Raw genomic sequence first — 14,200 nt, forward strand, 5'->3', positions numbered from 1 at the left:
GTAATAGATGTATGTGTGACTTGAAAAGGAAGAGAAGATGGGACCTATATTTTTAAAAAGGCCAAATATAGACAGATGGTTGTAGAAAAATAGTTGACCCATATCTCCAACCTTGGAAGAACTGCTGCAGCTTACAATGGAAGAATTGGGGATCTAGAATTCTGGTGGTGAGAATGGTGTGGATTTGTAACCGTGTTATCTTGTAATTTTGTAAATCAATATTAAACACTAATAAAAAAAATTAAGTAAAAAAGATAAAGCTGTAAAAAATATTCAGAACATTTTCTGGCCTGACAGTCCCTGTCTCCAGTATGGGGTGTATCTGAGGGCTGATTCATGGGTCACATACGCACACATCAGTAGTTGCCAGAATCTTAGTGGCTGGCACAGGGAGGGCTTGCGATTTATCTAATTGCTGGGTTCAACTGCCCTCAGCCCTATGCTTCTCGTGCTCAGGAAACCACTCTGGTGTCCCCTTTTAGTTCACTGCAGCTGTCCCAAGAAAGTGAGGAGCTGGGGGTGGGGGGAGGCAGGAAAGAAGGCAGGGAAGGTAACCGCAGCTGGCTGTCCTATGAGCACCCCCTGTGTGGAAGTGGGCAGCCTCTATAGTGCCAAGGCCCCAGGCAGGGCACAGTCTTGTTTAAGGTTGGGGGTGCTGGGGTTCTGGGTAGCCCAAGGTGAATCCTGGCCCACCGTCATGGTAATACACTATGACAGCTGTCACAATGTTTCTTGGGTACTGTGCCGTGAAGACTCAGAGCTGGAGAGTGGAGGCCAAAGCTGGAAGTGGAAGATGCCAAGGGCGCCTGGACCTGCCTGATTTCGATATGCACTAATTTTACCCTCGGTGCCCATGGAACTGTGTGTGTCCTGCTTCTTCACAGGGCCAGGCTAAGGGGGACCCCTGGCTTTGAGGGGTTTACATTTCTGCCAGGGGAAATAGCAGATGAGCAGACTTCACCAAGATAATTTCAGATGTTGACAAGTGCTGCTAAGGAATCCAGTAGACAGTTAAAGGGGGCCAGGGACAGCCTGGTTGTTACTGGGATGTTCTCCCAGAGAACTCCAGAAAAGATGTTTTTGAATTGAACCTTAGGTTTGAGACCAGAAAGAAGCTGAGTGAAAAGCTAGCCACTAAGTCACTAAGAAGGTGTGGAGAAGATACCATAATGGTTATGCAAAGAGACTCTCATGCCTGAGCCTCCAAAGTCCCAGGTTCAATCCCCTGTACCATCATAAGCCAGAGTTCTTTTACAGTGCTCAGGTAAAAAATAAAAAAATACTAAGTCAAAAATAAACCAATGGGACTACATCAAATTAAAAAGCTTCTGCATAGCAAGGGAAACCACCACCCAAACAAAGAGACCTCCCACAGAATAGGAGGGAATCTTTGTATGCCATATATCAGACAAAAGCTTAATAATCAGTATATATAAAGAGCTCACAAAACATAGCAACAAGAAAACAAATGACCCCATCCAAAAATGAGGATAGGATATGGACAATATTCTCCATGGAAGAGATTCCAAAGGCCAACAAGCACAGGAAAAAAACACTCCAAGTCATTAGTTGTCAGAGAAACTCAAATAAAGACAACCATGAGATATCATTTCACTCCTGTGAGAATGTCATATATGAGAAAAGGTAGCAGCAGCAAATGATGGAGAAGTTGTAGGGACAAAGGAACCCTCCTGCACTGTTGGTGGGAACGTCAGTTGGTCCAACCTCTGTGAAGAGCAGTCTGGAAAACTGTCAGAAAGCTAAAAGTGGACCTACTCTATGACCTTGCAATTTGTCTCCTGAGGAATCAAACATACCTATCCAAAAAAATCTGTGTATACCTATGTTCATAGCAGCACAATTTGTAACAGCCAAAACCTGGAAGCAACCCAGGTGTCCAATAATAGATGAGTAGCTGAGTAAGTTGTGGTCTATATACACAATAGAATACTACTCTGCTATTAAAAATAGTGATTTCGCCTTCTTCAGCCCATCCTAGATGGAACTCAAAGATATCATGTTAAGTGAAATAAGTCAGAAACAGAAGGATGAATATGGGATGAATATGGGATGTCTATGATCACTCATAGACAGAAGTTGAAAAACAAAACTGAAGGGAAAACACTAAGAAGAACTTGGACTGCAGTTGTTATACTGCATCAAAATAAATGGTCCTGGAACATGATGGCAGTGGAGGACATAGTGGGAGTTGAACTGTTATGTGGAAAAATGGGAAATGTTATGTATGTATTGTGTTTTACTGTTGACTATAAATCATTAATCCCCCAATAAAGAAAATAAATATACTGAGTCACTGGGGAAGAGGAATTTGAGTATGCAAGTCTTAACACAGGAAGATAGTTCTCACAAAAGGATGGAGGAGTGACCTCTCGATTTGGAGGCATTCAAGAAAGCTCTAAGGAGTAAGTAGGCTACTCCTATGATAGACATTTTGAAAACATGCAGTTGGGCTGGGGGAAGCGGAGTGGCATATTGGTTGAGCATACATGTTACTATGCTCAAAGACACTGGTTCAAGCCCCTACACTACCCCCCCCACCTCTGCATGGGGGACACTTCATGAGCTATAAAGCAGGGCTGCGGGTGTCTCTCTCTCACTTCCTCATGCTTCTCAATTCTCTCTGTCCTGCCAAATAAAAAGGAAAGGAAGGGTGGAGGGTGGGATAGCATAATGATTATACAAACATCTTTCATGGCTGAACCCCTGAGGTCACAGGTTCAATCTTCAGCACTACCATAAACCAGAGCAGAGCAGTCCTCTGGTCTCTCCTCTTCTCTTCTCTCCTCTTCCCTTCCCTTCCCTTCCCTTCCCTTCCCTTCCCTTCCCTTCCCTTCCCTTCCCTTCCCTTCCCTTCCCTCCCCTCCCTTCCCCTCCCCTCCCCTCCCCTCCCCTCCCCTCCCCCTCCCCTTCTCTTCTCTTCTCTTCTCTCTCTCTCTCTCCATACATATATATGGAGAGAGATGTTTTAATTATATACATATAACAAAATATTTTTAATTCTATTTTTAAATAAAAGGGAAAAATGGCCCCTGGTAGATTCCTGGTGTAGGCACAAAATCCCAGTGATAAACCTGGTGACAATAAAGAGAGAGAGAGAGAGAGAGAGAGAGAGAGAGAGAGAGGAGAAAGGGAAAAAGGAAAGAAGGAAAGAAAAGAAAAGAAAAGGGAAGGGAAGAGAAGGGAAGGGAAGGGAAGGAGAGAAGGAAAAAGAAGTAATTGAATTGGCAAAATAGCTCACCTTGAAGGGCATCTACTTTACCATGCTTAAGACACAGATTCAAGCCTTTGTATAACACATGGTAGCACCACAGCACTGGGGGCTATGGTGATGCCATGCTGTGCCTTCCCTTGTCTCTGTGTTTATCTAAATTTCAACCCAGAGCAGTGAAGCCTCCAGAATGACAAATAATAATAATACATTTTTAAAAACCCACAGTAATCCATAGTGTAAACACAAACAAGCCCAATCAAGTGAAAGAAAGAAAGAAAGAAAGAAAGAAAGAAAGAAAGAAAGAAAGAAAGAGAAAAAGAAAGGAAGGGAGAAAGAAAGAAAAGAAAACATTCCTTGTCATTTTATTCGGTTTGGGGATGGCTCTGCTTTGCTGTTGCTTGTAATAAGGGCTTCACAGCAAGGGGAGACTCATGAAGGAAAGGATGCTGTGAAGTACAAGAGACACCTGGGTCACACTGGAGGGACATTAGACCAGCTACAGGTGGGAGATTGACCCCATAGGGACATTAAGTTCATTGGTGGACATGAAACAGGTAGAAGCCTATTCCTACCCAGAGACGGCCAATTGAAGGCCTGTGAGGAGACACACCATCGCCACCAACTGGAGGGGGTGTACGAATAGCCATGACTGACAATGATATGTAGGGCAGTGGCCCCTGTGCCAACTTATTCACAAAAGCTGTCATCACGTGCTGTCAGCCGGTGCTCCGTTATGATTTAATTTATGCCTCGCGCGCCACCAGTCGGCACAGACTGCTTTTAAGCCATCACACACACACGCTTTTGTTGATGAGCCACATCTCTCTGACAGATGTTGGGGCTGGACTGGGAGCTCCATCCCCACCCCACCCCCCAAAATAAGCCTCCTGACCCTACAGGTCTAAGACACAGAGCTTGACAGTGGATGATTCCAGACCTAGAAAACTGGCAGAGGAACCTGGAAGGGAAGGAGCAGGAAAAGTGGTGACCCCAAGGATGGGAGGCTCCACTGCACAACTGGCTGCAGTGTGAGAACAGGAAGGCAATGACAGACAGCCTGACAGCCTGGAGCACAACAGAGCTGGCTCCAGAGCTGCCTAGATTTCTCAGTTATCTGAATATGAATTTCTGAATTACGCTTAGGGCCAGATTCTCACCACGTCTCCATCTCATGTGCTATCTGTAAACCCCACGCCTAGATGCGTGGAAATGTCAGAGCATAATTGATCTGGAAGATGCCAGTGATGGAAAAGCATGATGTACCTTTGGCAGCCTGTGCTCACAACTGAAATGCAAGATAAGACCTTCTCTCTGCACTGCACTTCAGAAATGCCCTTCTGTAGATTTATGACATCAACTAAACCACCTTCTGCACATGTCCTGTCTTCACTACATGCTGTTCTGTACATGCAGTATATGTCACTATACACCCTTATTTCACAGGTGTTGACAGAAGCAGAGGGCTGGGATATAGTTTCTTTACATTGTAAATGAAGCTCAGACTTTCAGTTCAAAGTTGTTTCTTTCTTTTTTTTTTTTCTCTCGTTTTTGTTTTTTCTTCTAGTCAATAGAGCTTGGTGCCAGCACTATGAATCTACCACTTTTGGAGGCCATAGTTTTCCTTTTTTCTCTCTTTCTTTCTCTTTCTTTCTTTCTTTCTTTCTCCTTCACATTTTTGTTCTATAGGACAGAGAGAAATTGTGGATGGGGGAGATAGAGAAGGAGAAACCTGTAGACCTGGTTCACCACTTGTGAAGTGTCCCTGATGCAGGTGGGGAGTGGAGACTTGAACCTGGGTCCCTGTGAGTAGTACTATGTGCTCTTAACCAGGTGTACCACTGCCTGACCCCTAGTTGTTTCCTTTATCCAGAAAACAATTTCCCATTTTATGTATTTTTTGTTGTTGTTTGATCAATGTTAGGATCAAAAGAATAGTATTTTAAATAACTTATTGGTTGATTAACTGATTGATTGACTGGATAGGATAGAGACAAAGAGAGATCAGTAGGGAAGGGGAGATAGAGAGGACAAGAGAAATAAAGACACCTGTAGTACTGTACTTTACTGTTCATGAAGCTCTCCCCTTTACAGATAAGGGTTGGGTGCTTGAAACGAGGTCCTTGTACATTGAAACGTGTGCTCTCTCAGGTGCACCATCACCTGGACTCCCAAAAGACAGCTTTTGTACCAGCCATCCTTTATGGGATGAAATCAGAGCTGTAAGTAGGTGAATTTGGTTTCCCTAGAATGCACCTTGGATGAGGGCCAGAGAGATAGCTCAAAGCTCAGGTTCAAGCCCCAGAACCACATAGGAGTTTTATCTCTATACCAGTGTGTTGCCTGCTTAGGCCAGAAACTCAACTCTAGGTGAAAGCAGAATGTCCCCATCAGTATGGGGCTGGTCGTGTGTGTCCGTTAGGGACTGCAAGCCAAGTTCCTGAGCTCAAAGCTTCCTTCCCCACTGCATGCAGATAGCGTACAACTCTGTTGGTTTCAACATTTAAAAAAGTACATTATCACATATGTTATGGACGTTCTATTTGAAATTCTTTCAAAAATAATTTGATGCTTTATCAGCAAGTATGAAAAGATTCGGAACCAGGATGTAGAGTTAGTACTAGATTTAATGGCTCACTGTGAAAGTCATTTATTTAAGTCTTATTCTTCTTATCTATAAAAATGGAGGAAGTAGTGACCTTTGCCTTCTGAGAGTGTTACGAGTATTGTAAGTCAAATGACATATCTAAAAACATATTGTCTGCATTAAATCCATATTTATTTTTATTAATATCCTTACTGATTATCTAGATTTTAATATGCATTCCATTTTAAATTCTTTTCTTTATTTCTAGGTAGATCAATATATGTAGATGCCAACCACACTTTTTTAAGGTTTTCACCATTTATGCACACAATTTCATAAGAATACTATTAAAAAAAAGAAGAAGCAAGGTGGTGGTACATCTGGTTAAGTTACAGAGTGTAAGGATAAGAGTTCAAACCAGCAGGCTCTGCCTGCATGGGGACATGTTCACATAGTGGTGAAGCAGGGCTGCAGGTATCTCTCTATCTCTCTCCTTTCCTCTCTTTTTAAAATTTATTTATTATTGACTACAGACAGAGAGAAATTGTGAAGGAAGGGGGAGACAAAGAGGGAATGAGACAGAGAGACACCTGCAGCCCCTCTTCACCACTTGTGAAGCCTTTCTCCTACAGGTGGAGACCAGGGCCTGGAGCCTGGGTCCTTGTGCACCATGTGTGTCCTTAACCAGGTGTGCCACCACCTGGCCCCTTCTCTCTTCCTGCCTGTCTCCCCTTTCCATCTAGATTTCTTTCTGTCTCTATCCTAAATAAATAAGTAAATCAATTAAATTAAAAATAATAATATTTAAAAACGAAGGGACTAGGTAGCGATGCATCTGGTTGAGTATACACATTACTATGCATGAAAACTTGGGTTTGAGTCTCCCCTCTCCCCACAGCTTCCTGCAGGGGGAAGCTTCACAAGTGGTGAAGCAGGTCTTCAGGTGTCTATCTTTCTCTCTTCCTCTTTGTCTCCCTCCTCTTCTTAATTTTTCTCTGTCCTATCAAATAAAATAGGAATAAAAAAGGAGTAAAACAAAAACTCTCTTAAAAAAACTGAATAAGAATGAATTCAGGGATGTAACTCAGTGATAAAATTCATGCTTCATATACCTGAGGCACTGTGATTTTAGCACCCAAAGCAAAATGGGAAATGATAATCTAGTAGAGCAGAGATTGAAGGCAACAGCTGGTTTCAACTGAAGAATTAAGAGGTAGTCAAAAGAGATAACACTGTATTTATCCTAAGTATATATAACCTAGTAATGCTTTGACTATTTTCTATTGCAGGAATCAACTTATAGAATCATATAGTAGACTAGTCAGCAAATATCAAAATCATATGCTCTGTAACCTAAAAATCCTACTTTCTGCTGGTATGTGTAGACTTATCCAGCTACACTTGTATAGGTCAGAAGTCTGGAAAATTTCCAGGAGGACAGGAAGGAATATCTGATAAAGTCATGGAGAAAGAGAACTACAGTCTGGGATCAACTAGGTGGCTAACACATGGGCATCAGAATCAGTAGTGATGAAGCCTGCCCCCTGGTCCCACCAGTTAGTTGCTGTTTGATCTCTTTATTGAGAAGTTGACCATCAGTCTCAGGGATAGGCCATAACTGTCCATCCAACTCTCAGGAAAGAGTCTGATTGGCCCAGTTCAGGTCAGCTGTTCACCTCAAGACCAATCAAATGTGGCTAAGTGGTCAAGTGTTGCCTTAGAAACATGGTTGCCCACCACCTTGAGGGTGCGCTTAGGTCAGCTTTGGATTCTAGCCCCTGACCCAATTGAGCTGCTGTGCTGAGTAGAAGGGTCGTCCTCAGTCTACACTAGAGTTGGTGAGATTTCAAATACTCTACCCAGTAGTACTAGATACTCTCCAAGTCTGACACTTTTATTTTTCTCACATTCAAATGATGAAAAAAAATTGTTTTTTAGTAACAATAATAGTTGCAGACACTACCATAACACCATCCTGACTTCCCTGGACAGACAACCTCCTCACCAATGTGTCCTGGAACCTCACCTCCTCAGAGCCCTACTGCACTAAAGAAAGATAGAAACAAGCTGTGGGTATGATAATCCTGTCAACACCCATGTCCAGCAAAGAAGCTCTATTGTGAGCCCAAATCCAGCCCTTCCCCTTCACTCCTGTCATTATTATTCCTAGTTCAGCCAAATGTCCATTCTTTCCTAGACCAGCACTGTCTTCCTACCTGCTCTTTCTGCTTCTACTCTTTTCCCCTCAGTTAGATATAATCAGAAGTAACTGCAAGTAATAGTATCCCCACAAAATTACAATGACTTTTAATAGTAGCTGAATCAATTTCTCTCTCTCCAGCAGGAATTTTTTTCTCTATATTTTATTAGTGATTTAATGTTGATTTAAAAAATTATGAGATAATATGGTGGGGTATAATACCACACCATTCCCTCCACCAGAGTTCTATGTCCCAATTTCCTACAGGTTATCTAGTTAGGGCTCAAATCTGTCTGCAGTGGAATAGCAGAAAGTAAAGGAGATCAGAACACGATCACTTTATCATATGGATGATTTTGAATGGAAGATAGTTGAGAAACAGCAGACACCAAAGGGTTGTCTGGCTCCTGCCTTTTCTTATAGAAGTAGGGAACAGACTCCCCAGGAGAAAGATGCCCTCCGTGAGCCAGAAAGAAGAGAGCATTCTTATCATTGAGTATGGAGAATTAATAGCAAGATGGATTGGTACAAACTTATGACAACAATCCTTATCTTGCAATAATAGTTTTCTTATTGAATTTCCTTCTTACTTTCCATGATTTTCTGCCCTAAGCTTTAAAATCCCTTTTTCCTTTACACATGGTCACAGTTTATTGTACATGGTACATAAACACTGAGACCTAGGTGCTTGTTAAGGGTTTTCACTTCTTCCTATCAAATTTTCCATGCCAACTATGATTAGCAAATAATAATTGCACTTCTTTTCCCTGTTAATCTGTCCTTTGTCAGATAAACTCACTGGGCTCCATCACAGAACCTAAGAAGGCAAAAGAAAAATCTCATCACTGGAAGAGATAAGTGGTCAGTGGGAAACATGACAGAGAAAAAGAATGAAGGAGGAGGAGAACACTCTTGAGAGATAGTGTCACTGACACCCTTGGATGCAATTGAACCTGAAATTGTCCCTGGACTTCCCATTCCAGAATCAATAATTCTTTTTCTTTTAGTAATCCAGTTTGCAACCAACAAAGCACCAAGCACCGTTTTCTCTTCATGTTACCAAAGAGGATACAGTTTGAGAAGTCAAATTACCGTCTTTATGATCTGTGTGCACTTGGCAATCTGGGTTTCAATCCCATATCTATATGATTCCAAAACCAAAGAGACCCCAAGGCATGAAGCCTCACAATGTCATCCGTGAGGCCAAAGAATGTGACCACACAGCCAAACTTTGGAAAGAAGTAGCAGACTCTGACATCTACAGTAGCTACTTGGCAGGTGGGGAAATTATATTGAGAGTGTTTCCTCTGACACTTAGCTAATCATTTCCCTTGAGAGGAAAGCAATATTTCTTAGAGAAATGCAAACTTTTCTCAGTCAGATAGATTTTTTTTTTTGAAATATAACATGCCAAGACTTAAGTTTCCAGATTAGTCACTAATAATGTACACTTAAAACCAAGACAAACTTTCTGAAGCCAAAAGAAATGGCAATATTCTGTATTTTGATCATGTTTGCCTAATTGCTACATTTATGCGATTAGTCCCAGTGGGTCGGTAGAGAAAACTTGGTTATGTCTTTGTAAGCCTCCAAACATTGCTAGGTCCAGTGGAAATATGATTTCACTAGTTTTTTAAAAGATGTATTCCAAACATTAGCTGAGATTTTTTAAAATGCACATAAATATTTGCAATCAGTATCACTTGGGCTCTAAAGATAAACAGTCATAAAACAATATTGTGACCGCATTTTCCCCTCCTGCTTAAACAACTTCCTCAGAGGGGGAAAGGTTAGACTAATCAGAAGTAAATTAACTACAGCTGCATTTAGCCAACTTTTTTTTTTCTTTCAAGGAAAATGGTTTGCAGTGTTTGTGCCCCCAACTCCTCTGGGCACAGGCTGCTGTGGTAACTTAGCATATCCAAACTAGATTAGGACAAGGTGCTGGAGGCAGGCCCTTGCCTCAGAGTACTGTGATGTCTAGAACAGTCTGGAGAAGCCCTGGGTACTCTTGCCACAGAAGAGTGTGGGCAGTGATGGGGCCTGAAGCCAGTTAACCTAGTCTGTTGTTAATAGTTACTTTTTGTGATGGGTTCTGAGCTGGATGTTAATTCAAGGATATGTGCGCTTAAAAAATGTCACTTTTGAAAGCAGCTTATTGTTTTAATTTGCACAGCTAGGAGCTGCCAAATGCCTTCTGCCTGCCACCAATGGACATTTAGCTTCCAGATTTTTAAGTCATTGTCTAGTTGAGTGCAAGTGCTTGCTTGATGCTGGAAGGGAGGTAATAAGGTCTCCTAATTTATTCTGCCCAGAGGATTGTTCCAGTCAGTTTTTCCTAAGCATATGTCTCCCCTACATGACTATGGGGTTCTCTGGCACCATCCAGAGAGTCCATGTGGTATTTGAGTGTTTTCAAGGTTAAGTTTATGGTGCTGTATTCATTCACTCAAAACATATTTATCTCATATCTACCAAACACATTATATATACATTCCTGTGTTTTAGAGACTCAAAATAGCAGATACCTATTCTCATGAGGCTTGCATTTTATTAGAGGAAGCTGAGTAATGAGGGGTGTGTGTGTGTGTGTGTGTGTGTGTGTGTGTGTGTGTATCTGTGTATAAGTGCTCTGAAGAAAAAAGAAGAGTTTGCAGGATCAAGACCATTTCATATTTTTGAAAATATCTATGAGGCTTGTTTGTATTTTTTCAATGTTTGTTTGTTTGTTTGTTTATTTATTTATTTCAGATAGAGACAAAGAAATTGAGAAGGAAATGAGAGATATAGTAAGGCAGAAAGAGAAAGACATCTACAGCACTGTTTCCCAACTGCCATCTCATTGTTTGGTTACTGAGCATAGGATTAAAGTAGTCCATTTTTCTTGCAACTTCCTTTGTTCAGTAATCTACAATTTTCAGGTGTGCAACTAGTCCAGAATTTCAGAGCTCCATTTCTGGAGTCAGATGATGAGTTAAAATCCATCTCCCCACCTATAAACTGTGTAAGCTCCTGACTGGCCAACCCACTCCTGAAATGTCTTCATATTTTCCACCCACACAGTTAAAAATCTAACTTATTATAGTAAATAAAAATTACATGCATGGAAAAAGTTGTCATGAGGGGCCTGGCAGTCTCATGTCCAGTAGAATGCCTATGCTACCATGTGCAAGGACCCTGGTTTAAGCCGCTTCTTCCCACCTGCCGGTGGAGAGGCCTCATGAGTGGGGAAGCAGTGCTACGGGTATTCATCTCCCCTTTTTATCTCCCTCTCCTCTCAATTTCTTTCTGACCTATCAAATAAAGAGAAAAGGAAAAAAGAAAAAGTTATCATTGCAGAACCTAGTACCAAGAAGTAGTTGGGTCATGTCAGCAGTTAACTATTATGCCCTTGGTTCTATTTATTCTTTTCAGTGACAGCACAGGCAAACACTAGAAGAAGAAAGTGACAGCATAGTTCTCCATACATGACCATCCCATAATTCATTCCCCTGTGGCTAGGTGTTCAGGGTATTTCCAAGTTTCACTCAGACAACGTTGCAATGAATGTTCTCATCTGTGCATGCTCTCTCATTAATACTTGTATGACTGGGGACCAGCTCCCCAAAGTGGGAGTGAGCACATGTTATAGTGGACATTATCTCTGCATTTTGCTTTTTCTGTTAGCTAAAAAAAAGTCTCTCTCTTTTCAATTTCAATTTTATTTATTTTAGGTAGGAACAGAGAGAAATTGAGAAGGAAGAAGAAGACAGAAAAGGAGAAAGAGGAACACCTGCAGCCCTGCTTCACCACTTGTGAAGCTTCCCCCTTATAGATTAGGACTAGGACCTTGAACTGAGATCTTTGTGTACTGTAACATGTACAATCTTCTGAGTGCACCACTGCCCCACACTAAAAAATGTCACTCAGTGTATCATGAAGCCCATGTCCCAGCACCCTCCCTAACACCAAATGTTAACAAATGTCTTTTATATTTTTGCCACTCTGAAATGTAAGCCTGGCATCTTCCTGGTGCCTGATGAATCCTTCTCTAATCTCTAGTAGTGCTATACACGGTATAATGTTTTTTTGCTTTTTCCCTCAGGGAATTAGCCCTTCTTACCATTAACTCTTCCCCTTCCCATCCAGGTATCTGCTTTCACAGAGGAAACAACCCAGTGAAAAGCCAGCACTAATCATATAAAGGAAGGGCCATCCGCCAGCAACTAACATCTAGAAGAACTATGTGCCAGATATCTGGCTAAGCATAGTTCATGTGTCTACTCTCTTTACCATCACAGCTTTCCTATATAGGAGACACAATTTGTACCTCCATACAAAGAAACAGAAGCACATGGGGCTTAGCCACTTGCCTGAGGCCACACAGATAGGAAGCTGCAGACCTGGAACTTAGAGACAAGTGTGGTATCATAGCCATTAGCTTACTAAACTGACTCTGTAAATGCCTACTGAGTAGGAAGATAAAAGGAAAAAGAACCATTATTTCCCACCCACCATTTCTTCCTTCTCCTTGTGTCCTTCCCTCCCTCCTTCCCTCTCTCTCTCCCTTAACAAATGCTTCCTTCAGCAATTTAAAGGATACGAACAACACCCACCTTTCTGGAGGCTGCCGCTTCAGTGTGTGGGGGTTCCTTGCTGGGTGGCACTAACAGAAATCCCTGAGGAGAAAACAACAGCTCACAGATCCTCTTTGGTTGGGGAAGTTTGCTTTATTTTTCAACGGCAACACTGAGCCTGCTTGGCCCAATCTGAGAAGCTCTGATGTTTCTTTTCAGGGAATGGGGTGCTAGATGCTAAGGCAAATATTGGTTTATCATTGTAGCTAATAAAACTGAAATGCAGGAGAAAGTGTTATTTAAGGAAAAAATTGTGTGTGCAGTGTACCCATGTGAGGAGCATTTTCTTTTTTTCAGGTCAACTCTGCACCCTTTGCCAGGCAGGCGTACTGATTGTATTATCTTACCAAACTCATCCCAAAGCCCCCATGTTGTGGATGCAGTGGTTATTATGTCCATAGACTAGACTTTCTTCATGCTCTCCTTTTCCATCAATGAGAATTCATTATTAAACTTGGAGTGAAAGAGAATATTAATAATGCCCACTGGGGAAGCTATTTCCAGGCAGCTCAGTGGGAGAAACTGTCATAGATTCTGGAACATTCCACTTTGGTAGACTGAGAGATTAGGGGCTGGGGTTCTCAAGTTATATAATTGGCAAACTAAACAGATATTTTAGAGATTCCTGGACAATTATCGGGTCTGTGAGTTCTGAACTGATGTTTCTTAAGGAAGGGTTAGTCTTAATGAAGTTTAGAACCTGTAAACTAGACTCAAACATGCAACCCACAAACACAGGACCTTGGAGTGAAGAAATTACATCAGAAAGATACTTATTTTGAGACCAGGCAGTGGTGCTCCTAATTAAGTGTACACATTATAGTATACAAGGGCCTAAGTTCAAGTCCCTGGTCCCCACCTATAGGGGGGAAGCTTCACAAGTGGTAAAGCAGCCTGAAGGTATCTCTCTGTCTCTACCCAATAATAATAATAAAGATAAATTTAAATTCAAAATATATATACCTATTTTGTCAGTAAGTTGATAACAGTGAGGAGACATTGCTCAGAATCTCAACACCCCCCCCCCCCCAGATCGCTGAAATCATCCATCATAAAAGGATGGAAGGAGAACCTGGGGGGAAAAAAAAGTCTTGTCTATGAAGTGACTCACATAAAGCAGAAAACAAGGCAAAGCAAATAAAGAAAATTGATGAAACTTCTGTAGCTTTTTCTCACTATACCCATGCAAATGCGCCAGCTTGGGAATAATGCCCACAATGGACCAAATGGTCAAATCTGTATTTCATCTTGTTTCTATGAGACTCTAGGGACAAAATTCTGAGATTAAGTTATCTAACAGTAGTAAGCAGAAAAGATCTCTTTTTTTAAAAAAAAATTATTCCCTTTTGTTGCCCTTGTTATTTTATTGTTGTAGTTCTTATTGTTGTTGTTACTGATATCACCATTGTTGGATAGAACAGAGAGAAATGGAGAGAGGAGGGGAAGACAGAGAGGGGGAGAGAAAGATAGACACCTGCAGACCTGCTTCAGCGCTTGTGAAGTGACTCCCCTACAGGTGGGGAGCCGGGGGCTTGAACCGGGATCCTTTCTCCGGTCCTTGTGCTTTG

The 14,200-nt window shown here is 41.7% G+C and overlaps 1 long non-coding RNA gene across 1 annotated transcript; it reads left to right on the top strand.

Moving 5' to 3' along the window:
- The first annotated feature begins 7,586 nt into the window (after positions 1 to 7,586).
- On the top strand, positions 7,587 to 9,432 carry LOC132541812 (uncharacterized). The gene is made up of 2 exons (XR_009552894.1): positions 7,587 to 7,654; positions 8,806 to 9,432. It is a non-coding gene; the product is annotated as an uncharacterized LOC132541812 (long non-coding RNA).
- Positions 9,433 to 14,200: the final 4,768 nt, after the last annotated feature.

This window comes from Erinaceus europaeus, chromosome 1 (assembly GCF_950295315.1).
Source record: "Erinaceus europaeus chromosome 1, mEriEur2.1, whole genome shotgun sequence".
NCBI classification, from domain to species: domain Eukaryota; kingdom Metazoa; phylum Chordata; class Mammalia; order Eulipotyphla; family Erinaceidae; genus Erinaceus; species Erinaceus europaeus.